The following is a 23914-nucleotide window of genomic DNA, read 5'->3' as shown; positions in this document are numbered from 1 at the left end:
TTTAATTTTTTTTTTGACAGGTAGAGTGGACAGTGAGAGAGAGACAGGTCCTCCTTTTGCCGTTGGTTCACCCTCCAATGGCCGCGACCGACGCATTGCGCTGATCCGAAACCAGGAGCCAGGTGCTTCTCCTGGTCTCCCATGGGGTGCAGGGCCCAGGCACTTGGGCCATCCTCCACTGCACTCCCGGGCCACAGCAGAGAGCTGGCCTGGAAGAGGGGCAACCGGGACAGAATCCAGCGCCCCGACAGGGACTAGAACCCGGTGTGCCGGTGCCGCAAGGCGGAGGATTAGCCTAGTGAGCCGCGGCGCCAGCTAATGATGAAGAGTTTTAAATAGTCAGCTTCTACTAAGTTATGCTGTGGTCACTGCTCCACAATGTCTGGGGCTGGTAACAGAAGGCGTTCGGGTATTGTTCATGCATTCGTCAACTGCGTGTTTATTTCAGCTGTGCTTCATTCCTTTTTTTTTTTTTTTTTTTTTTTTTTTTTTGGCAGGCAGAGTTAGTGAGAAAGAAAGAGACAGAGAGAAAGGTCTTCCTTCCATTGGTTCACCCTCCAATGGCGGCCACGGCCAGTGCGCTGCACCGATCCGAAGCCAGGAGCCAGGTGCTTTTGTAGGAGTTGGAGTCTCCTGCACTCTGGCTGCTGGCCTGCCTGCTGTGCTCCCCTGAATTTTGACCTCCTGCCCCCCACCAGCTCCCCCCACCAGCTCCCCTGGGATTTATGGCCTGATGCTTTCCGCCAGTTCTTCCCCGTGCCATCTCCTTTGTGTGGCCCTCCGCCACATAACTGTATATAGCCTTTACATTTAAATGAACCAATGAACGTGTTAGGTCCCAATACCTTGCCATATAGAGAGTAAAAAGGTAACCTGCATAAGAGATGACCTTTGTAAGTGTGAGGCTATAAAACCTCTCTTACGCAAACGAGAGGGCCTTTTGTCTGTGCACTGCTAAATGGCTGTGTGCTGCCTTTAGGGGGTCCCAGCCGGCTGGTAACAAATAAACCTCTGTTTTTCACATCTGCGATGTGCCCTGTGCGTTGATTGGGAAATTCAAACACAACACTTCCTCCTGGTCTCCCATGCGGGTGCAGGGCCCAAGGACTTGGGCCATCCTCCACTGCCTTCCCGGGCTACAGCAGAGAGCTAGACAGGAAGAGGAACAACCGGGACAGAATCCAGCGCCCCGACCGGGACTAGAACCCGGGGTGCCAGTGCCACAGGCAGAGGATTAGCCTAGTGAGCCGCGGTGCTGGCCAATTACTTATTTCAAGGCTAGTTGAAAGGCAGCCCCATTCTTGGTCTTGAGCCAGTCAGCAAACAGCAGTGCTGGAATAACTGTTGGCTGTCGGCTAAGGAATGACGTTCCTGTGTATTGAATTCCAGTGGCCAAAGCAAGTCATGGGGCCGATCATGACATCAATAGGGTAGGAAGAGCACTCACCACACAGGGTAGAACAGAAACAGAAAGGGGTCTCATAGGGATGGTTGATCATCTAGGCTAGGATTCTAGCTTCAAGGAGGCAGACACCAGAGATGGTGCTAAACATCCTACAATGCATAGAACAACAAAGAACTGCACAGCCAAAACTGTCAAGCAAATATTCAAATACTTAATACAGTCTACCACAGTGAGTCTCGGTTTTCCAGGGAACAACTGGTAACGCTTGGAGGCATTTTTTGGTTGTCTTAACTATGGAGGTACCACTGGCATCCAAAGGTTAGGGACTAAGAGATGCTGTCAGTCATCCTATAGTGCACAGGACAGTCCTTTGCACCAAGGAATTATCTCACCCAAAATGCCAATAGTGCTGAGACTGTGGAACCCTAATCTACCACAAGAGGCAACTATGCTCCCCCATTCACTCACAAACTCATCATTAAATCAATGATTTATTGATGGCTAGGCACTGTGCTAGGCCCTGGGGATGCAACAAAAGCTGAAAAAAACATGGCATCTGTTCCAATGGAGTTTATAGTCTACTTGGGAAGTCAAACATTAACCAAATTATCATACTGAGTGTTTCATTATGAACTAAAGATAACTAAAGAACTGGAAGTCTCCAACAATCCTTTGAGAAAAGGGTGGAGGTGGAAGGTTACGTAAGCCTTTCCCAAGGAAGTGACAAGAATTCTGAATGGGGTCGGCGCCGTGGCTCACTTGGTTAATCCTCTGCCTGCGGCGCCAGCATCCCATATGGGTGCCGGGTTCTAGTCCCGGTTGCTCCTCTTCCAGCCCGGCTCTCTGCTATGGCCTGGGAGGGCAGTGGAGGATGGCCCAAGTGCTTGGGCCCCTGCATCCACACGGGAGACCAGGGAGAAGGGCCTGGCTCCTGGCTTCAGATCAGTGCAGCACCGGCCGTGGCGGCCATCTGGAGAGTGAACCAACAGAAGGAAGACCTTTCTCTGTGTCTCTCTCTCACTGTCTATAACTCTACTTGTCAAATAAAAAAAAAAAGAATTCTGAATGGTGTATAGGAGCTACCTTGTTAAAGAGAGGGCAGAAGAGAGCTCTAGGCAGAGAGGTAAGGACAGGAGGTCTAAAAGATCAGTGGGAGGCATAGAAAGTAAGGGGTATATGGTGTGTGATGCAGCTTATGAATCCAACAGGGAACAAGTCGCATAGGGTACATTTTGTAAACCAGTTTAGACAGGTCTTTGTCTAATGGGAAATGAGAGGCCACCAGCAAGTTTCGAGCTGGAAGCCGATAATCTACTTTGCATTTCAAACAGATCACTGATGGTGTGGAAGAGGAGTGAGTGGATGGAGGGAGACCTATCAGCGGACTCTTGCAGCCTTACAGGTGTGAGATGATGGGAACTTTGAACAGGACGGTGTTGGGGGAGGGACAGAAAAGTGGATATATCTGAGATATAATTAGGATGAAACGTGTGAGGAAGAGAGAGGTGTTCAAGCTGTCTTCTAAACTTCTGGCCTGGACAACTGGATGGAAGACCGTGAGTTTCAATGAGATAAGAAAAAAGGAGAGGGGCTGGCTCTGTGGCATAGTGGGCTAAGCCTCTGCCTGCAGTGTGGGTATGCCATGTGGGTGCTGGTTCTAGTCCCGGCTGCTCCTGTTCCAATCCAGCTCTCTGCTATAGCCTGGGAAAGCAGCAGAAAATGGCCCAAGTCCTTGGGCCCCTGCTCCTGTGTGGGAGACCCAGAAGAAGGTTCTGTCTCCTGGCTTCAGAGCGGCCCAGCTCTGGCCATTGCAGACATTTGAGGAGCGAACTAACAGAAGACCTCTCTCTCTTTCTCTGTCTGTCTCTCTCTCTGTCTATAACTCTAACTCTCAAATAAATAAACTCTTTAAAAAAAAAAAGAGGGGGCAAGAACCAGGTTTGGGGTAGGGAAGCAGGGAGACTATGTAACCTGCAACAGAATATGAGCCTAAGAAGTGTTTGAGGCAGTCAGATGAAGCTGAAGTTACCCAAATAAAGAACAGATTGCAGACGCGTGAACCCCACATAGAAGCCCTTGCGCTGGACCCCATTCCTTGGTCTCATCACTCACGGCTGGTTTTCCCTGACTTCACGGCTGCAGCCGTAACCGCTCCATGAAGACAGACCACTTACTTGTTTGCCTCAGGGTTCATTCATTCAACAGTCGTAGACGTTTGCGTGCCAGACTCCGTCCTTGAGGGCTGCTGATGCAGAGTAAATGGAAACAATGTTTGCTCTGTTGTCATTTAATGTGTGATGGCTTCTTTGAGCAGGTTGCTCAAAATAACTGATTCTTGCTCTTCCAAATCGCATCTGGAGTAAATCACCCTACAGTGAAGAAAATGCTTCCTTGAAAAATGACCTCAAAATTTTAATAGGATAATAGAATTATGATATTTCAGCCTTAAATTGGTGGGATCCGTTGAGTTCAATGATGTCAAATAGATTTCCTCTCATATACCAACTGTAATCGATTGGTGGTGGTTGTCTGGGGAGTTAGGCTGACAATGATTCAGCCGGAAAAAACAATGCAATTGATTGGTGATGTCTGTCAAGGTCTGGCATGGACAGTAGAAGGCAATTACCCATTGTTCTTATCTCAACTCATTTATCATTTTTATGTGTCACTGCATTCTACTTGATAACGCTTTCTTAAAGAATTTTACATTTATGTTAGTGAGACATTGGCCTATTATTTTCATAGAATATCCTCTTCAAAATTTCCTAATGGAATTATACTGTCCTAATGACATGAGTTTAAGACAATTCTTTGTTTTCTGAAAGAGTTTATGTAGTATTGGCATTATTTTGTCCTTACATAATTGATTAAATGGGCCTGACATTGTGAGGGGGAAGATGTAGGAAGAAACTTAGAATTGTGAATTCAGTCTCATAAACAGACACAGGGCTATTTAGATTTTCTATTTCTTCTGTTAATTTTTAAGTTGTGTTTGTTTTTTAAAAATTGTGCATTTAATCTAAGTTGTCAAATTTGACCACCCCCTTAAAATGTAAAGAAATAAAGCTTAGACATGACATAGTAACTCATAGATCAAGTCCAAGAACTCAGATTTCAAGGGGTTCAGCCCCTTGCTCCTATCTGCCACAGGCAGCTTTGACCGATTTTCAAAAGCCTCAAGAAAACCCTCTAACAATCTTTATGGAAAGCACATACACATGCATTTCTTTTAGTTTTTTGTTGTTGTTGTTGTTGTTGTTTTTGTTTTTTGAAAAGCAGAGGCAGAGAGTCAGAGAGAACTTCATCTGTTGGCTCACTCCCCTAACGCCTACAGCAGCCAGGGCTGAACCAGGCCATAGCTAGGATTCAGGAACTCAATCTGAGTCTCCCACATGGTCGTAGGGATCCAATCACTTGAGCCTTCACCTTCTGTCACCCAGGGTGCACATTGGCAGGAAGCTGGAATGGAGAGCAGAGCCAGGACTTGAATTCAGGCACTCCAATATGGGCTCTGGGCATCCCAAGCAGTGGCTTAACTCCTGCATCAAACACCTGCCTCACACATGCATTTTTTTTTTAAGATTTATTTTATTTATTTGAAAGAGTTAGAGAAAGACAGAGAGAGAGAAAGAGACATAGAGACAGAGACACAGAGAAAGAGAGAGAGACGGATATCTTTCATCCACTGGTTTATTCCCCAAATGGCCACAGTGCCTGGAGCTGAACTCATCTGAAGCCAAGAGCCAGGAACCTCTTCTGGATCTCCTACATAGGTGCAGGGATCCAAAAACTTGGGCTTGGAGCCGGCGCTGTGGCACAGTGGGTTAACACCCTGGCCTGAAATGCCGACATCCCTTATGGGCGCCAGTTCGAGTCCCAGCTGTTCTATGTCCAATCCAGCTCTCTGCTATGCCCTGGGAAAGCAGTAGAAGATGGTCCAAGCCCTTGGGAGACCCAGAAGAAGCTCCTAGCTCCTGGCTTTGGATCAGCGCAGTTCTGACCGTTGTGGCCATCTGGGGAGTGAATAATCAAATGGAAGACCTCTCTCTCTCTGCCTCTCCTCTCTCTGTGTAACTCTGACTTTCAAATAAATAAATAAATCTAAAAAAAAACTTGGGTCACCCTCCGCTGCTTTCCCAGGCACATTAGGAGGGAGCTGGATCAGAAGTGGAGCAGGATGGATTCAAACTGTTATCTAAATGGGATGTTGGATCGGCCGGCCAGGGCTTTAACCCACTGTGCCACAGCGCTGGCCCCCACAATATGCATTTTTAAATGCTTGCATGCTACAGCATTCATCCTGATCTGCTGAAGAAAAAAAAAAAAAAAAAAACTGCCCAGGGCAGGATCACCCAATTGGAGGCTTACATTTTGGCAATCTTACCTGCCAAAGCCTGAGGTTTTTCAAGAAAACTCATGGATAGCAAGAAAGAGAAGCGTACTCTGAATTTCCCTGAAGTCCCTCGAGGCTGCCTTTCTCCTTGATGTCCGGCCTAATTCAGCACAGGAAGCCAGACTGTCCATGCACATTACGCCCTCTGAGTCTGGGTTTGCCCATGGGAAGATCATTCCCCAGGGATCGCTCTGCCTGGCCTGACCCACTTAGATGTGGCCTGCCTGATGAGGGTGGGAGTGGAGTTAATGAGGGTGGACAGAAGGCAGGCCCAAGGGAGATGAGCTCACAGGACTTGGCTCCCAACACTCCTAGGAGAAAGTCTTTTCAGAGGAGGAGTATTTGCTAAACTGACCTCATCAGCTCTCTGCTTCAAACTGTTCATGATGGGGCCGGTGCTGTGGTGTAGCAGGTAAAGCTGTGACCTGCGATCCCAGCATCCCATACAGGCGCTGGTTCAAGTCCCAGCTGCTCCACTTGCAATCCAGCATTCCTGCTAATGCACCTGGGAAAGCAGTAGAAGATTGGCACAAGTGCTTGGACCCCTGCTACCCAAGTGGGAGACCTGGAACAAGCTCCAGGCTCCTGGCTTTTGTCTGGCCCAGCTCTGGTCAGTGCAGTCATTTGGAGAGCGAACCAGCACATGGAAGACGATCTCTTCCCCTCCCCCTCCCCCTCCCCCTCTCCTTCTCTCTCTCCCTCCCTCTCTGTAAACTCTGCCTTTCAAATAAACAAACAAATCTTAAAAAAAAAAAAAAAAATCCTGTTCAGTGATCCCCTAGTGTACTCACAAAATCATCCACCCCAAGGTCTGAGCATCCCCCTTTTCCCCCCGCCATGGTCTTCTTTGAGCAAGACAAATATTTCAGTTCCAAACTGGAAAAACGCTCTTCCCTCCTTGGAAGCCTCTGCACACAGGCTGCTCCCTTCACCTAAAAGACGTTCTCTAATATTCACTCAACTTCTCCTTTATCTTCCGGTTGCCTCTTAACTATCACTCCTGTCACATTTCCCAACCCCCAGCTCACCTCCTCCCAGCCCTCATTCAACTCCATGCCAGCCTCTGGACTGTCCCTGGAAGAAGCTAAGCACAGCCTTGCATCACAGCCTTTGCACCTCTTACTTCCCTGCTTGGAATGCTCTTCTCGGGAAGCCACAGCATCCTTCCCCCACGTCTTTGAGGTCTCTAATCTCACTTTGCAAATGAGAACGCCCCGGGCTACCCCATGAAGAAGGACAATGCTTCATTCCCCTCCTACTCTTTTTTTGTTTTATCTTTCTCCATCACACACAGCATCACCTGGCCTATACATTCCGTATCTATCTCTTTATTATTTTTTTTTTTTTTTTGACAGGCAGAGTGGACAGTGAGAGAGAGAGAGAAAGGTCTTCCTTCCATTGGTTCAGCCCCCAAGTGGCCGCTATGGCCAGTGCTGTGCCCATCCGAAGCCAGGAGCCAGGTGCTTCCTCCTGGTCTCCCATGCGGGTGCAGGGCCCAAGAACCTGGGCCATCTTCCACTGCCCTCCCGGGCCACAGCAGAGAGCTGGACTGGAAGAGGGGCAACCAGGACAGAATCCGGCGCCCCAACTGGGACTAGAACCCGGTGTGCCAGCGCCGCAGGCGGAGGATTAGCCTAGTGAGCCACGGCGCCGGGCCCCATCCCTTTATTATGATTTGCATCCCTGGCTAGAAGGTAAGTACCCTGAGGGCAGGCACATTTGCTTTTCACACTGCTCTCACCCCAAACAGTCAAAGTGTCTGACCACACTGTTGACAAAAAGGCCAGTACTCCTGGGAATGTGAGGGACTGACTGCGTGCAGATAATCTCTATGCCACAAACGTGTTATTAGAAGAAAAAAAATTAAGCCATATGGACCCAGACTCCAAATAAATAAGAGAACACTCCAAGGGGTCAGAAGTAAGAGAAAAAAACAGGATGGAGATGAACTGGAGACAACAGGGAAAGCCAGGAGACTTTCAGAGGCGGAACACTGGCTCCGGGGGACCAAGGGCTGGCGTTCTAATGTCACCAGGACAAGGGGAGGCATAGCCTTGGCTGCCCTGCAAGGGGCGCTGCCTGTGAGACTTGCACAAGGCGGGAGCTCTCCAAGTGAGCAGCACACTTTCCCAGGAGCCTGAGAGAGCCGTGACTAAGTGCATTCTATGCACCTCTTAGCCTGCGTTCCCCAAAGTAGCTCCTGAAATAGGGATTTGGGTTCAAGTAGTTTACTTGGTAGGTGATCCCAGAAAGCATAATGAGAGAGTGGGGGAAGCAGGAAGGGTCAGTAAAGGGTGTAGCATAAGCACGTTATTGTGTGCTCAACTGAGACTTAGTCCTGCTGGGGACCTCTGAGAGACTGTGTAGACACAATTGAGAACCACCCTCAGAGGGGCCAGTGTTGCTGTGCAGTGGGTTAAGTTGCCACTTGCAACACCACGTACCAGGCTGGAGTGCCAGTTCAGGTCCTGCCGCTCTGCTGCTGATCCAGCTCCCTGTTAATATCCTAGGAAGGCAGCAACAAATGGCCCAAGTCCTTGTGCCCCTGCCTCTCACGTGGGAGACCAGGATAGAGTACATGACTCCTGGCTCTGGCCTGAGTAGCCATGTCAGGAGTGAACCAGCAGGTAAAAGATCCGTCTCTCCCTCTCCCCATTGTGATGTCTAGGTAGATGGATGGAAGGATCTTAAAATCAATGAATAAATAAAAAGAATTCCCCTGTAGCACACAGGGGGTGGGATATCCATCCCCAGGTGCAGAGCTGCTCTGAAGAGCTTGCTGCCCTCAGGCTTCCAGACCGCACCCGGGCTCAGCCAGACAAGTTCTCAAGAAGCCCGAGAAAGCTCCCAGGGAGAGGAAGAGAGACAGACACTTGAGGTGCGAAGCTGCCAGTCACATGGCAGGAAACGTCCGCAGCTGGAGAAGAACTCCAGTGGTCCAGAAAGATGGGGCAGCCACTGCAGTGGGGGGGGGGGGGAGTCTCCCCAAGAAACTGGCACCCAAGCATACACTCATCATGGCAGGGGAGACAGAAATTCTCAGCCTAGAAATGAACAAGTGTATAGTCCTTGAGTCCCAGTAGGAAAAAAAAGGTAATAATACTGTGTGAAGATGGGCCTGATTGCCAGGAAGGTCTGTTGGCAGCTTCACTCGTCCAGAGAGTCGGCAGACACTAAGCAAGACCAGCAGAAACAACCCGATCCCACATAGGTGCAGTGGGGAAGGCAATGACCGCTCTCCAGGGACAGTGTCATGAAGAAATGTCCTCTTCTCGTCTTTCTTTCCCCTCCTAACGCAGCAGAAAGGGGACAAGAAAGTGGGCAGAGCAGGGGGAGAGCAGACTACGCATCAGTCCAGACAACGCTGGGGAAGCAATAGGGGGAGCTTTACAGTAAACATAAAACAGAAGTTTAAAGATGGACTGAGAATGGAAAGTGGAAGCGTGACGCACTATTGATGGGAATATGAAATTGTGCAGCTGCCATGTGAAACAGCATGGTGGTTCCTCAGAAGCTTAAAATTAGACTTCCCAAATGATCCACGATTCCACATCTGGGTATATTCCCAGGAGAACTGAAGGAGGTTCTTGAGATATTTTGCATGTTCCATGCTCAAAGCGGCATTATTCAGAGCAGCTAAAAGCTGGAAGCAACTCAAGTATCCATTGATGGATGGATACATAAACAGAACGTCATGTGTACTCATACAATGGTTCGACCTTGAAAAGGAAGGACACTCTGATAACGTTATCATAGGGATGAACCTTGAGCACATTATGCTAAATGAAACAAATGAGACACAAAAAGATAAATACAGCAGGATTCCACTCATGTGAGGTACACAGAGTAGTCAAGTTCAGAGAGATTAAAATTAGAATGGTGGTTACAGGAGCTGGGGGCAGAGAGGCAGGCAGGTTTATTGCTCAATGGGCTACAGAGATTCAAGTTTGCAGATAAGAAGTATTCTGGGGAGGGATCATGATGATTTCATAAAAATCAATGATGTGATATGGGGTTAGCGCTGTGGCATAGCGGGTGAAGCCGCCGCCTGCAGTGCCAGCATCCCATATGGGCACTGGTTCTAGTCCCAGCTGCTCCACTTCTGATTCAGCTCTCTGCTGTGGCCTGGGAAAGCAGTGGAGATGGCCCAAGACCTTGGGCCCCTGCACCTGTGTTGGAGACCTAGAGGAAGCTCCTGGCTTCTGATCAGCTCAGCTCTGGGCGTTGCAGCCATTTGGAGAGTGAGCCAGTGGATGGAAGACCTCTCTCTCTCTCTCTCTCTCTCTCACTCTCGCTCTGGCTCTACATCTCTCTGTCACTCTTTCAAATAAATAAATCTTTAAAAACAAATAAAAATTTTAAAAACTGACTGATATGGGGCTAGCATTGTAGAACAGTGGATTAAGTCACCATCTCTGATGTCAGCATTCTGTGTGAATACCAGTTCAAGTCCCAGCTGCTCTACTTCTGATCCAGCTCCCCACTAATATTCCTGGGAAAACAGCAGAAGATGGCCCACATTTTGGGCCCCTGCCATCCCCATGGGAAATCCAGATAAAGCTCCTGGCTTGGGCCTGGTCCAGTCCCAGCCATTGCAGTCATTTGGAGAGTGAACCAATAGATGGAAGGTCTTTCTCTCTATCTCTCTATCTCTCTCTGTAACTTTGCCTTTCAAATAAATAAATATTTTTAAATGAATGAAATTAATTCTACTGAACTGTACACTTAAAACAGGATGGTAAATTGTATGTTATCAATATTTTGGAATCATTTTTTAAAATAGAATAAAAGGACTGGTGACTAGGCTACTTTAATATCCCAAGGAGAGTCAAAGTTATGAGCCCAACTGACTCATCAGGTAGCAAAAAGGCAGGAGGAGAGTAGGGAATGCATCAGAGACTGTCCTTGAGACGGTCACTGAGAGAAATAAAACAACTTCATGTTCATTCCTCAATGACGAGATTTCTCAATTACAAAGGTCCTGGTGACAAGTTTTGAAATCTTTTACAAATCAGATACACTCTCCCTGTCTCTTTATCTAAGATTTATCCTTATGCGTACACAGACCCACGTGCACACAGAGCCGAGAGAGTCCCAAAACACACTGCTGGTCTTGTTGACAGAACACCAGGCATTTTAACAAGAATATTTTCTGGCTCTGTTGAGAAGCAGAGTATCAATAAAAAACACAATTATAAAATCTGGCACTTCTATTCCATTTTGTTTCGGGAGGTTTCAAACACTTGGCAGACTTTCTTTCCTTGATGGGTGCCTACACGCTCACTCCCTGGAAAGGCATTGCAACTCTGAGATGCTTCTGCCCAAGCCTGAAGACCCCAGGACATCCCTAGACAATGAAGTGGTCCAATCTCAGCTATTCACATACTGCAAGGCTGGGAAACAAGTTCCCTCCAGGCTTTCCGAGTCACTAGTGGTCAACTGGGTTGCCATATTGGTCTTAGAGGGTTTGTTCAAAGTGGCTCCTTCTTCGCTTCAACTTGGTCTTGTTGTTTCTCAGGAAGCTTGGAGAGACTGACAGGGTTTCCAGGGGAAGATTTTATAAGGAAAGTGAGGTTTATGATCACGATTCCATCGGTAATAACACCTTTTCATCATCGCCACAAAGCACACTACTGCCCTTACCGCTTTCCAGGACCAGAAAGAGATGAAAACGGGTTAAAGAGAGGGCTCTCTCTCCTGCCTTGCTTCGCCCAGCATGGGCACTTTGCAAGGGCTGTTCCCTCTCCTGGGAACGTATCCACCCCGTGTTCCGCTGTTCCATCCCAGCGTCTCCCCGAGCTCTCAATACCCTGGTCACCTCCCCGGTCGAGTGTAGACTCGGTCATTGGTAGACTCTCTTACAGCAGCAAATTCCCATACTTCACATTTGGTCCACTTGTAACAAACAATTCGGTTTTTGAAAACTTTCTTTTAAGGAATTTATTAATATATTTGCCTTTCTACCCAGACTCTAACTTCCACATGAGCAAGATCTGTGTCTAACATCAGTGTTGCTCCAGAATGTGGTACAGCACTTGGTACACAGTAGGTACTTAATAAATGTTTTAAATTAATAAATTGACTGATCCAATCCTACTGAGAAATACAGACACATGCAATAGATACATGTGAATAATTTAACCAATATCTTTGAAACCCACACAATATCAGTAACTACCTAACAATAGTATCTACTTTAAAAAGTTATTAGAACCACATTAGTTAATGCAAATAAAGCTATTAAATGGTGCCTGGCATAATGAGCTCTAGATGATTATTGATCTTATCCCTAATATCATGCTTTGCCTATATTGGAAAGATATTTTGAATGGTTATCTATTTATTTTTTATTTTTTAACAGAGTGGACAGTGAGAGAGAGAGACAGAGAGAAAGGTCTTCCTTTGCCGTTGGTTCACCCTCCAATGGCCGCCGCGGCCGGCGCACTGTGCTGATCTGATGGCAGGAGCCAGGTACTTCTCCTGGTCTCCCATGGGGTGCAGGGCCCAAGCACTTGGGCCATCTTCCACTGCACTCCCTGGCCACAGCAGAAAGCTGGTCTGGAAGAGGGGCAACCGGGACAGAATCCGGCGCCCCAACCGGGACTAGAACCCGGTGTGCTGGCGCCGCAAAAGGCGGAGGATTAGCCTAGTGAGCCGCGGCGCTGACCTTGAATGGTTATCTAAGGCGGGCTCTCTTCTCCATGTTTTCTGGTAACCCAGCTCTTTCAGCCTGGGCAGCACATTCTAGATATGGAAACTGAGGCTCAAGGCCGCCCTAAGCCACACAGCTGGGAGATGGCAGAGCTGGGTTCCAAGCCACAGCTCCTTGACTCCAAAACACCAACGCTATTCCACGTTTTATAAACTCATTTAGCAGTGGACCAGTGAATAGACTAATCAATCGAACTTCCACTTTATTCATTTGGAAATATCAACTTGTTTTTCATTTGTCCCCTGAAGAGAAGCTATCATTTTACTCAGAAATCACCATGATTAGAAAAGAGTACCTAAAATAATGATCCCATGCCTCGTTAAGAAATAAATTCTTTTTTATTGTAATAAAGACAATGGTGTACTGATGCATTGCTGGAAACAATGATCTCCGTTCCTGGTTCCAGGAACCTGAAGATGCTGCCTCAGCCACTAGTACTTAAAGACAGTGATTTTTTTTGTTTTGTTTTGGTTTTAGTCTCATGAAATGCATTTTCAAAGTGACTAGGAGACCCTATTGGAAAAATCGATTACATATTTCCATTTTAATGTAAACATTTAGTGTTCAACACTTTACCTCACCACCTCATTAGCATTTGAATGCAAAGCACCATCCCAGAAATCTATTTCAAAGTCTTTTTTTCTGGGCAGAGAAAGCAAATAGAATAAAATAGTCACCCCAGCCCCAGGTCTGACTAAACACAATAATTACGAGGAGGGGCAGGGAACCAACTAGGGGCAGGAAAACAGAAGACAGCTTTAAACACCTCTTCTCCAGGCAGTTGCTAAGGTGTTCATTTAGATTTTTAGAGAAACTTTTTATTCTGTTTTGGAAATATTACAATAACCCCCAAATAATAATAACTAATGACAATAAATAAATGAAGTGGATTTTATGATGCTCGATGTGGGCTCTAAATGACCAAATGCCCCTTTTCTTTATGTTGAAGAACTATCACCCCCTGAGGTTACCCAGAAAAGCCCCTCAGGATGACATCTGCAGGGTTTGGAACACAGGTGCGGTTTCCAGTCCAAACCTGAGTTTAAGTCCTTTCTCTGCCTCCAGGGCTGAGGGAAGGCAGCCTGTCCACTTTCCGAGAGCATTCAGCCTGTCTGCGTGCTGCACGCACACCCAGCATGCCAGGTGCGATGGAGGCAATTTAGGCTGAGTGCAAAGTGCTCCATTTCAGGCTGAAATCATGCCAAGGACTCTATAAAAGCCACATTCAGCACCTCCAGTTCCACATTCCATTCGGCGCTTTGTCTGCCATTATTACCCAGGATTCCAAAAGCACTTGGCCACGTTAAATAAGAATCGGGGAAGAAAACAATAGCGAGGAACTGCTTGAGGATGTAAAGAGGGAATAATGAAGAGGGGAGCAGCCGGAGGTGTCAGCTGGGCTCTGAAAATAGATGTGACTTAATGAGAGCCAGACTGGCTGGGTTTGTCCAAAAAGGCAGATCCCACCAGGTAAGAATTTGATCATCACGCTCTCCAAGAAGAGTGCAGCTCGGCTCAGCCCCTTTGGAGAGCTGTTTGGCAGTATTTATTAGAACTAAAAAAAAAACGCATGTGCCCTAGGATACAGAGACATCTTCCCCTGGCACACATCCTGTAGAAAAATGCAGGTGGCTGTGGACGGTGTGGGACGCATGACGATTTTCAACACTAACCTGCTCAGAATAGCTAAAATGTGGGGCATGATCTAATCCCACTGTGGAGGTACAGTCAGAGCCCTGAACGGACAGTAATACCCATGCACACCTGTTCAGGGCTCTGAATGTTCTAGACACTTGTCTACATACATTAAACCGTTTAATCCTTAAAACAGTTCTTCCAGAGCTTCTCTGAGTATATGACAAGGCAACTGAGACATCGAGATGTTAAATAACTCACCCAGGATCATGCAAGTACTACAGGGCATTCAAACTAAGGTTAGGGTGGCTCTAAAAGCCATATTACTCTTCAAGGTTTTTAACAGTATACGTTCCCCCTTTTTATTAAAACAAAAAAGAGAGAGAGAGAAGTTTCAAGATAACATATACAATATGAGATGATTTATGTTTGAATATATGCATAGTTACAAAATAAAACTACACATTTTCTATTGACAACACAGAGAAAGACGTAAAAGGATGTACTCCAGGGCAAGGAAGGAAGAAAAGGAAAGAGATTGAGAGGGTATACAAAGAAAAATCTAGCTTTGTTTGTAATGTGCTTGCTGTTTTTTTTTTTTTTTTAATCTTTTTACTTAAAAAATCTTTGGGGCTGGTGCCGCGGCTCACTAGGCTAATCCTCCACCTTGCAGCGCCGGCACACTGGGTTCTAGTCCCGGTCGGGGTACCGGATTCTGTCCTGGTTGCCCCTCTTCCAGGCCAGCTCTCTGCTGTGGCCAGGGAGTGCAGTGGAGGATGGCCCAAGTGCTTGGGCCCTGCACCCCATGGGAGACCAGGAGAAGCACCTGGCTCCTGCCTTCGGATCAGCGCGGTGCGCCGGCTGCAGCGTGCCGGCTGTGGCAGCCATTGGAGGGTGAACCAACGGCAAAGGAAGACCTTTCTCTCTGTCTCTCTTTCTCACTATCCACTCTGCCTGTCCAAAAAAAGAAAAAAAAATATTTGGAAGGCAAAGAAACAGAGAGAGAGACAGACAGAGAGAGAGAGAGACAGACACAGAGAGAGAGAGACAGAGACAAGAGACAGATAGAGGGGGACAGACAGAGAGAGCTCTTCTATTTTCTCATTCACTCCCCAAATGGCCTCAACAGTCAGTGCTGGGCCAGCTTGAAGCCAGGAGTCTGGAGCTGCATCAGGGTCTCCCATGTGGGTGGCAGGGGCCCAAGGACTTTGGCCATCTGCTTTCCCAGGCATAAGGGCAGGAAGCTGGGCCTTAAACGGAGCATCAGGGACTCACACCGGCACTCCAATACGGGATACAGTTGTCGCGGGATGCAGCTTCACCTACTGAACCGCAATGCCGGCCCTGTCATGCTTTCTTAAAAGGAGAAAATAGTCACATATTATTTATGTACATAAAAAACAGTAATTTTTAAAAACTGAGTTATTCAAAAGAGCCTCCCTAAATTAGTTTCAGGGATAAATGAAATGAACCAGGCAGGAAATGTCCAGTAGTTTCCATGTATGCAGCAATCTATAGTCCACACCTGCTTACACTGTCCCATTCAATCTTTTTTTTTTTTTTTTTTTTTTGACAGGCAGAGTGGACAGTGAGAGAGAGAGAGAGACAGAGAGAAAGGTCTTCCTTTGCCATTGGTTCACCCTCCAATGGCCACCGCGGCTGGTGTGTTGCGGCCGGCGCACCACGCTGATCCGATGGCAGGAGCCAGGTGCTTCTCCTGGTCTCCCATGGGGTGCAGGGCCCAAGCACTTGGGCCATCCTCCACTGCACTCCTGGGCCACAGCAGAGAGCTGGCCTGGAAGAGGGGCAACCAGGACAGAATTCGGCACCCTGACCGGGACTAGAACCCGGTGTGCCGGCACCTTAAGGCAGAGGATTAGCCTAGTGAGCCGCGGCGCCGGCCCCCATTCAATCTTCATGACCAACCTGAGGTTCACCCTTGTCGCTCCCCCACTCGCGGAGGAACGACACCGGACCCTGCGCTGTTCTCTTTCCCCGGCCCTTCCCGGGTTTGCTGCCAGCCCTCCGGCCTCTGCAGAAGGGCAGCACCCCCACCGCTTTCTCCGCTTCCGCGGAGGAGCGGCACACCGCCGGCCAGCTCTCTCAGGGGTTCCTCAGATGTTTCTCCTGCATGTTGTCTCTCTCCTCCTTTATAGTCCTCTTCCACCAATCCCAACTCTGCTGGCATTCTCTCCCCACGCGCTGAGCACACTGCTCTCCTCCAATCAGGAGCAGGATCAGCTCCTGCAGCTTGTTAGTTGAATTGGTGAGGCAGCTGTGTGGAAGTTGTTTACTCTCTCTCAGCACCATATGGTGGGAGATCAGATGCACAGAATTAGTCCTAGCAGTTCCAGTAATTTAGTCTAGTCTTGGTTGCTCCCCACAACCCTCATCTCCACTGCACAGGTGAGGACGTAGAAACCAGAGGAAGTCACCCACCTGTCTGAGATTTCACCACTAAGCAGTGTGGATCAAAGGCTCCCCTGGCTGACCCTGAGAGTCCAGGATTCCTTTTCCTCTACCACTGGGTGGGGGATGGGGGGGAGCAGTCTGTTAATGGCCACCAGTCACCAACTCTGTATTGATCTTGCACTTCTTAGCATCCAGAACTTTGGGGAATAAATTTCCATTTATAAATTACCCAGTCTAGGGGCCAGCGCTGTGGTGCAGTGGGTTAATGCCCTGGCCTGAAGCGTTGGCATCCATATGGGTGCCGGTTCTAGTCCCGGCTGCTCCTCTTCCAATCCAGCTTTCTGCTGTGGCCTGGGAAAGCAGTAGAAGATGGCCAAATCCTTGGGCCCCTGCACCCATGTGGGAGACCCAGAAGAAGCTCCTGGCTCCTGGTTTCAGATTAGTGCAGCTCTGACCGTTGCAGCCATCTGGGAGTGAAACAGCGCATGGAAGATCTCTCTCTCTCTCTCTCCTCTCTGTCTCTACCTCTCTCTGTATCTCTGTCTTTAAAAAAAATTACCCAGTTTAAGGCATTCTGTTACAATGGCCCAGACAGATACCTGCTAAAGGACATTGGTCATTGGCTGAAGAGATTTCTACTGGAATGATTTTATAGAGTCATTTAGTTGTGCTGGTGTCACTGGCATCTGCTTAATAGGGACCAGGGATGCTGCTACACATGGTGCAATGTATAGCGCAGACTCACATGACAAAGAGTTATCTACCCACACCTGTAGGTAATATCAAGCCTGGGAGACGCTGTTCTATAGAAATAAGCCCAATATGCCTGCTAAATCCAGACCCCACCCATTCAACATCTCTACAGAACCCGTCCAGCGTTTCTCATTTCATTCAACAACAACCATATTTTTCCAACTGCTGAGGCCCAAACCTTGAAAGCAAGTTATTACTTCCCTAAAGCTGCTATAGTGAAGTACCGCAAATAGCAGACACTGTCTCAGTTCTGGGGCCCAGCTGTCTGAAATCACAAGGTCCACAGGACTGGTTCCTTCTGAGTTTCTGGTTTGCAGATGCAACACTCTAGAGCCTGTTCCATCTTCACCTGCTGTTCCTCCGTAATCAGGAGTCTGCACTTGGCTGTCTGCTCACAGAGTCATGTGCACAACCTCTCCTTAACCAATGACCTCGAAAAGGGTCCTATTTCCAAACAGGTCACATGCTGGGGTGCTGAGGGCTACCACTTCAGCGCAATGCATCCTATAATAGTCTGCTGGCCAGGTCTCTTCTTCTCTCTCTCCAGGGCCAAGCCATCAGAGTGTCACGCTAGCTCCACTCAGAAAGGAGAGCTAGAATCTGACCACGTCACGACCACTGCGATCACCGTTCCGCTCCTCCATCACCTCCACCCAGGCTGCTGCAGTGACCTCCTCACGGCCTCCCTGCCTCTCTCTGCTTCTCAGTCTATTCTGCACAGCCATCAGAGGGGTCCTGTTCAAAAATCTGCAGATCGTGCCCCTCCTCCACTCAGAAGTCCCTGGTGACTCCCACCATACCAGAGCTAGATCCTCACCCGAGCCTATGGTGTCCCACAGGACCTGGGCCCTGCTGACCACTCCTCTCTCACCTCCTCTTCTACCTCTGTCTCTCAACTTTCCTACAACACGGCTTCCTTGGTCATCCTCCAGTCTGCCAACCCAGGTTTGGCTTCAAGATCTTTGCACTTGATATTCACCCTGACTGCAATAGTTTGCTTTAAATCATTTTTAAAATATTGAAGAGAGGGGGATGGTGCTTTGGCGCAGTAGGTTAATCCTCTGCCTGTGGTGTCAGCATCCCATATGGGCACTGGTTCTAGTCCCAGCTGCTCCTCTTCCCATCCAGCTCTCTGAGATGGCCCGGGAAAGCAGAAGATGGCCCAAGCACTTCGGCCCCTGAACCCACGTGGGGGACCTGGAAGAAGCTCCTGGCTCCTGGCTTCAGATCAGCCCAGCTCCGGCCATTGCAACCATTTGGAGAGTGAACCAGTAGATGGAAGACCTTTCTCTCTGTCTCTCCCTCTCACTGTCTGTAACTGTACCTCTCAAATAAATAAAATCTTTAAAAAATATTGAAGAGATGAAAAAGAATATTGACAAAACATGTGTAAGTCTAAAGAATAATAATAGAACACACACCTGTGGGGCTACTATAAAGCTTTAAAAACAGATGGGCTGTGCTCCTCCTGGGCACATGAATAACCCCCTTAGGCCTCTGCTCAAATATCAACACCCAGCATTTCAACCCATGCAGGATACACAGCAGGTGCTTTATGGTCCAGGGACAGAACTTGACCATGCGGAATTCAAATCCTCAATTGTGAACGTACATTGGCCATGTTTACAAGGCTCATGAATACAGACTGTTAGTGTATTAATTTACAATATGCACGATACCTGATGAGAGGACACTTAGGGCACAGGGTCAGCTTGCATGCACACCCACACCCTTGGAGGGACGTTCGAAGCATTCTCATTAGGGGCTTGGTCTGGTAGCATCCTCCCTCGTTCACTCCTCAAAAAGGCGACATCTGATTAGAAGCAGGATGAGAGAGAAGGGCGGAACAATCACAACTAAACAGCTGATACTTGACTTCTCTGAGCACTCCAGCCCCCAATGGAGTCCAGAGACGTACCCACGCTTAGTCTTATGGGCCTATTTAGAAGTCTGGCTAATTAATGGCTATAAAAGCAGTCTGGACTTTGCAAGCCTTTTATAATGTGCCTCATTTAGACATAATGGGCTCAAGATTGCCTCTGGCATCCTCAAGAAAATTAAAAATCCAGTAGGCAGTGGAACTGCCTCTACGTGGTTTTCCTATTACTTTTATTTTTATTATGATTGCAAATTACGGCATTACTAATGGTACCTCAGACTAGGATGCCATTTTGGCTAAGGTCTTGCTATTTTCTCACATCCACAGCATGATTTATTGATCCTTTAACAAGCAGCATGCTGGATCCTTCTGCATGGTGTCTGGAAACAATCGCCTAACAGAGGGTAGTCAGAGGGCTCCTGACCCAGGGAGTCATTCCTAACTCGGGGTTACTGAGACACCATTCATTCCCATCCAGCTTCACAATGAAGTCCTAATTGCTCTTTGTCTAATCCTTGGCTCCAGATGAGCAGGTGTCTTGCAGGTGTAGAATGGGCAAGATTTGGTTTTCTGAAAGTCTGGGCTGGTGGACAGCTCTAAACAGAACGGGGGAGGTGTAAGCTAATAATAACAGCAACTATGTATGAGTATCCTTTGTTTCAATAATCAAAGCACCTCTACTAAGTTTGAATTTAAAAGAACATTTGAAAAATGGTAGCAAGAAGTTCCCAGTATCTCCATGAAGGGTCAAAGACAAGGTCAGGAAGGAAACCTGAAGTACAGCACTTCAGCAGCTAAGTCACAGCTCCATTTATCTGCTTCAGACACCACCCTGCAGGGCTGATGAAAGGAAAAGATAGAACCAGAGGTGGGAGCACTGTCTAAGAAGGAAACTCCTCCCAGCATGAGGCCATCCACAGCTGACTGCCCAGGGGCCGTGAGCCAGAGGGAAAGAGGGTGAGGGAACTCCTGGGAGAGTGGGATCAGTCATGGGGGGCTCCGCAGTCCAGATGACGGTGCACAGAGGCACACCAGGGGTCTCTGAGAAAGTTCAATGGGCAGCAGTGATTTGGAGCCTTAGACCTCAAGGCCCTGTCTAGCAGGAGGTTGTAGCTGAATTTTCCCAGTATAGGCTCTAAGAGACTAAACATCTGTTGGTTTGGGCAGTTATTTTTTTAAACAACTGGAAGTGGGGAAAAGTGAATTTGGTTCCTTGGGCTTTTGACCTAGCAGGTCTTTGTCTGTAGCCAAGAAATAAACCACTGAGGGCCAACACAAGAGGGCCATTTTGGGGCCAACACACAGAGGCCACGGTACTTGCCTACCTGCGTCACCCACTCTCAAGCTGAAGTCTTTCTTAGGAGAATCAAAGTAGGTGGGGCTGGAACTCGAACTGGATCACTGATGTGGGATGCTGGCATTGAGGGTGACAGATTAAGCTGCTTACATCATTCCCTGTGTCCCAGCTACAAAGAAGTGCATCTGTCACAGAGGTAAACAACGGAATCTACTCCATAGGGTTGTTGCCCAGGAAAAGAAACAAACAAAAACAAAAACTGATCTAGGCATTGTAATCACAATCAAAGTCCCATCAAGTTTTTGTTTCGGTGGAAATTTACAAGATAAATCTAAAATATCTAACATGGAGAACCAAAGAGCCAAGACTAACACAAAGAGAACAAAGTCAGGTACTTTTCACAACTGGGTATCAGGAGTTATTCACAAAGCCAGAGTAATTAAGGGGGCATGCTTTATACAGGAAAGACACACAGGCCACGGGGACACCACAGGGAGCCCAGAGGCAAACCCACACACGTGGGCATAACGATGCCTGATCCACAGCACAGGCATCACTAGAGAGCAAAGGGGAGCAATGACTTTTCCGACTAGCCATCCACATGGAACCATCGAGATGTTGGACTCTGCCTCACATGAAACACAACAATCAATTCCAGACAGATTGTAGATCTAAATATGAAAGGAAACACGGAGGAGGATATCCTGAGCTCAAAGCAGGCAAGGATGTGTCAAATCAGACACAGGGGCCAGCATTGTGGTTCAACAGGCTAAGCCACCACTTGCATTGCCATCATCCCATATGGGAATGCTGGTTTGAGTCTTGGCTGTTCTGCTTCCAATCCAGCTCCCTGTTAATGCTCCTGGGAAGGCAGTGGAAGACAGCTCAAGTGGTTGGGCCCCTGCACCCCATTTGGGAGACCAGGATGGAGTTCCTGGCTTCTGGCTTTGGCCTAATCCAGATCTGGCTGTTACAGCCATTTGGGGAGTCAACCAGCAGATGGAAGATCTTGCATGCATGCTTTAAAATAAATAAATAAATATGAGGTCCAACGCTGTGGCGTAGCAGGTAAAGCCGCCACCTGCAGCGCCGGCAACCCATATGGGTGCTGGTTCGAGACCCGGCCGCTCCACTTCCAATCCAGCTCCCTGCTATGGCCTGGGAAAGCAGTGGAAGATGGTCCAAGTGCTTGGGCCCCTGCACCTGCATGGGAGACCCACAAGATGCTCATGGCTCCTGGCTTCGGATCGGCGAAGCTCTGGCCATTGTGGCCATCTGGGAAGTGAACCAGCGGATGGAAGACCCTCTCTCTCTCCGCCTCTCCTTATTTCTGTGTAACTCTGACTTTCAAGTAAATAAATAAATCTTTAAAATAAATAAATTAAATAAATATATATCATTAAAAAAAATCTAACACAAAGAAGCTCTGGGCCCAGTGAAGCCCCACTGTGAAGTTGGTTCAGTACAAGAAGGTCCACAACTGAACTCCTTATCTAATCCCAGCCCCCACAGCTTCACTGCCTGGCAAACATTTTTAAATATTTGACTTTTATTTTTAACAAGCACAGAGCAATGTGCATCTTATAAATGGACATGTGTGGGGTGCCATGTGATACTGCCCTAGGAACACTCCGCATCTCAGACAGCTGAGCTGACTGGAGCACTCCCGGGGAGAAGGGGATCAGCCAGGGTGCTCCTCCCGAGACTCTGCTCTGATGGGGCCAGTGGCTCTGACTTCCTCGTTGGCCACTGCTTTCTGCGTGCAAGGCACTGTGTAAAGCACTTTGCCATCTTGTTCTCATTTATCTGTGTGTCAGCCAGGGGCTGAGGCCTGGAAGCCGGTCACCATGGAAACAATAACGCAAGAGAATCTATCTTTTAATCTCTCTCCCTGCCACCCCATACTTTAATATCTGAAATTTTTAATTTGCAAAATTAAGACACAAAGAATCAATCATGAAATTGAAGTTTCAGTGAGTGCTTCCTGCTGTCTTGTTTTGCTCAGTTAAACCTTCACATCGGGCCGATGATGACAGCTTTGAGAATTATATTCCTACGTCTTTCCCTGTTGAACCTCTATGAGATAGCCAGAGCTGGCATTGCCGTTCCCAGTTTCCGAATGGGTACACCGAAGCACAGAAAAGCTGCTTTCTGTGGTCTGAAACCAGTGTTGAAGATTTTAAGCCACATCCAACCTGAGCAGAAGTGTGGACTGGGCAGCTTTGCAGGGGTATCCTTGAGAGAAGAGAGGACCGCTCTCTGTTTCTACGTTTGCCTCCTTCTGGGGAAGCAACTCCGAAGGAAGAAGCCAGCCTGGGCTCCACCTTCACTTCACTCAACCCTGGTTCAGAGCCTTCTCGTCCCATCCCTGACCCGGTCAGCCTGCCTCCAGGTTCCCTCTGCTGGACTCCTCTCACAACAGCGCTCCAAGGTTCATCTTCTATAGAGAAGTTCTCAGAGGGTACTTCCTTACCCAAAAACCACAGACAGCCCCTCCTTTATTATTTTAATGCAGCATTTCTAATAAAATACCAGCAGAAACAGATCCTGGATCAATTTTTTTAAAAAAATTGTTTGTTTATAAAGCAGAGTGACAGAGAGAAAGAAAGGGAGAGATAGAGAGAGGTCTTCCATCTGCTAGTTCACTCCCCAAATGGCGACAACAGCCAGGTCTGAGACAGACTAAAGCCAGGAGCTGGGAATTCTATCAAGGTCTCCCATGTGGGTGGCAGGGGCCCAAGCACTTGGGCCATCATCTTCTGCTTTCTCAGGTGCTTTATCAGGGAGTGGGAACTGAAGCAGAACAGCTAGGACTAGAACCAGCACTCTGATACAGAGTAATCCACTGAGCCACAACACCAGCCCTGTGGCTCAAAGTTCGACACCAGCACTTAACAGTGGAGTGTTTGGTCCTCTTACTTAACCTCTCTGAATCAGTTTTCTCATCTGTGAAATGGGCATAACTCTGAGCATGATGTGAGATACTTTAAGTACAATAAGTTGTTTTAAAAGATAGACTGGGACCATTGTATCAATCAATAATAACATCTTAATTTTTACTTCTATCCTTTTTTTTTCTTTTATTTATTTGACAGAGTTATAGACAGTGAGAGAGAAAGAGACAGAAAGGTCTTCCTTCCGTTGGTTCACTCCCCAAATGGCTGCTACGGACAGTGCTGCACCAATCCGAAGCCAGGAACCAGGTGCTTCCTCCCGGTCTCCCACGCGGGTGCAGGGGCCCAAGCACTTGGGCCATCTTCCACTGCCCTCCCGGGCCACAGCAGAGAGCTGGACTGGAAGAGGAGCAACCGGGACTAGAACCCGGTGCCCATATGGGATGCCGGTGCCGTAGGAGGAGGATTAACCAGGTGAGCCACGGCGCTGGCCCCTACTTCTATCCTTTTTAAAAAAATTTGCTTATTTTCATT

This window comes from Oryctolagus cuniculus, chromosome 21 (genome assembly GCF_051225735.1).
Source record: "Oryctolagus cuniculus isolate XC-2025 breed Fujian yellow rabbit chromosome 21, ASM5122573v1, whole genome shotgun sequence".
Taxonomy (NCBI): Eukaryota; Metazoa; Chordata; class Mammalia; order Lagomorpha; family Leporidae; genus Oryctolagus; species Oryctolagus cuniculus.
The sequence above is the reverse complement of the archived record's forward strand: the minus strand, read 5'-3'. Positions refer to the sequence as shown.